Source organism: Natrix helvetica (genome assembly GCF_964273705.1).
Source record: "Natrix helvetica genome assembly, chromosome: 7".
In the NCBI taxonomy this organism is placed as follows: Eukaryota; Metazoa; Chordata; class Lepidosauria; order Squamata; family Natricidae; genus Natrix; species Natrix helvetica.
The window spans coordinates 7,929,070-7,931,580 of NC_138558.1; the positions used below are offsets into that span (position 1 = coordinate 7,929,070).

At 45.2% G+C, this 2,511-nt stretch overlaps 1 protein-coding gene across 1 annotated transcript in view; it reads right to left on the reverse strand.

Moving 5' to 3' along the window:
* LOC309395836 (protein FAM47E-like) overlaps positions 1-1,804 on the reverse strand; it is an 18,371-nt gene extending 16,567 nt beyond the window's left edge. Inside the window, exon 1 of the mRNA XM_081960424.1 lies at positions 1,697-1,804. The gene's annotated coding sequence lies outside the window, so the exon portion shown is untranslated. The remainder of the gene's footprint in view (positions 1-1,696) is intronic.
* Positions 1,805-2,511: the final 707 nt, after the last annotated feature.

Sequence of the window (2,511 nt, forward strand, 5' to 3'; positions counted from 1 at the left end):
AGAGATATTATCATTGCAGTTCTGTTTTCAGGCTCATTTTTAATCCTGTATGTATGCTTAAAAATATGTTATATTCTGTAGGAAGTTAAAACCCACCCTTCTCCTAGAAAAATGAAATACCCTGGGAAATATTGAAAAGGCAGAATATTATATTTTCCTGGGTCAGAAATGGAAAAACATGTGTTTAGGCAGGAAACAGAATCACTCTTAATAGCCCCCCCTTTTTTTCAATGGGCCATTAAAAGCCCTGAGCCAGTCTATTCTACATAACAAAGATCTTCCCCCTTCAGCCCCAGAGCGATGGGATTAAGGCATAATAGTATTAGCCCTTCACCCATCTCACCACAGGGCACCTGGGAAGAAGCAAAGCTCAACCAAACCTGGATTCAAAGCACAGCCTAGAGCAGTGTTTCTCAAACTTGGCGACTTTAAGTCCTGTGGACTTCAACTCCCAGAATCCCCCAGCCAGCATAGCTGGCTGGGGAATTCTGGGAGTTGAAGTCCACAGGACTTAAAGTCGCCAAGTTTGAGAAACACTGGCCTAGAGAGTTGCCCCTGCATGGCTCCATGGGAGTCTGACAACCAATCAGAATGCAAGTTCAAGATCAAAGGCCAGAGAGGGCATAAAACCAGGGACTTTCAGCATCTTGGTCTGTGTCTCTTTTTTCTTCACCCAACATCTGGAAGCCTGTGATCCCCCTTTTCTGTTCAGAAGCTCAAGCCATGTGATCCTGTTCACCATTGGTGAGGAAAGAGAGTGCAAACGTTGCCTTGAAGCTCAACATTAAGAAAACTAATATCATGACATCCGGCCCTCTCAATTCCTGGCAAATAGTTAGGGAAGAAATGGAGGTAGTGGAAGATTTTATTTTCCTGGGCTCTAAGATCACCACAGATGGGGACTGCAGCCAAAAAATCAAAAGAAGCTTGATCCTAGGAGGAGAGCTATGGCAAATCTAGACAGCATACTAAAAAGCAGAGACATCACCCTGCCAACAAAAGTGCATATAGTCAAAGGCTCTGTTTTTCCCAGTTGCAATGGATGGTTTTGAAAGTTGGACCATAAGAAAAGCTGAGTGCCAAAGAATAAAGCCTTTGAACTCTGGTGCTGGAGGAGACTCCTGGGAGTCCCTTAGACTGCAAGGCCATCCAACCGGTCAGTCCTAGAGGAGATCAACCTGGCTGCTCTTCAGAAGGCCAGATCCTGAAGAGGAAACTCAAATCCTTTGGCCACCTAATGAGAAGGAAGGACTCCCTGGAGAAGAGCCTCATGCTGGGAACGATGGAGGGCAAAAGAAGAAAGGGACAGCAGAGAAGGAGGTGGCTGGATGGAGTCACCGAAGCAGTCGGCGTGAGCTTTAATGGATTTGAGAGGATGGTAGAGGACAGGAAGGCCTGGAGGAACATTGTCCAGGGGGTTGCGATGAATCGGACACGACTTCGCCACCAACAACAACAAAGGACTGATAAATAAATAAATATAAATAAATAAACTTTATACCAAAGCTTATTAAACTAAACAAAGATGCCACTTTGTTTTCCCTTTACCAGAATAATACCACTCTGTGTACCACCCTAGGATGGCTGCAGCACAAATCCAATTATTTCTTCCTTGCACCTTATTCTCAGATGAATATATTTAGCGCTAGACTCCTTGACATTTGTCACTGAAGTTAATACAAAGAAAGAAACATACCAGCAGCTAAAAGCAGAGGTGTGATCAAGCATCTGCGTGTCCAAATCAACCGTGCAAATATTGCCTGGAAAAGGTTCTTTTGGGATTGTGTGGCCTGCACCTTCCGGAGTCTGCGTCTAGCAATGGGCTTTCATTCTGCAGGAGAGGCGACAACTGATTGTGTTCCCAGAGGCACACCAGGAGACCGTGGTGTGTTTGGGATTGGTTGTTGTGACAACTGGATCTGCCCAGCTATTCATCCATGGGAACACCCGCTTGCCTTTTCTTCTGAGCAAAAGCTGTCTAAGAATGCAAGGGAGTTGGGGGAGAAATGGTTAGTGCCAAGGAGATTGTGGTTAATGCAGCGCTGGAAGGTGGTTTTGGCTTGTGTCACTACATGATGGTTTGTACTGTTTAGGGACCTGGAGGCTAAAACATAGGAAGAACAGGAATTGCAGGAATTAGGTATGTCTAGTTAAATGAAAAGGAGGACTATGATAGCAGTCTTCCAACATCTAAGGAGCTGTCACATAGAAGAGGAGGGTTAAGCTGTTCTCCAAAGCACCTGAGGGCGGGACAAGAAGCAATGGATGGAAACTAGTCAAAGAGAGAGACGCAACCTAGAAGTAAGGAGAAATTTCCCGATACAACTATGAATTAGTGGAATGTTTTGCCTTCAGAGGTTATGGGTGCTCCTACACTGGAGGTTGGGAAGAAGAGATTGGACAATCATTTGTCTGAAACGGTATAGGGTTTCCTGCTTGAGCAGAGAGTTGGACTAGAAGACCTCCAAGGTCCCTTCCAACTCCGTTATTCTGTTAGTGAAAGCACCAGGG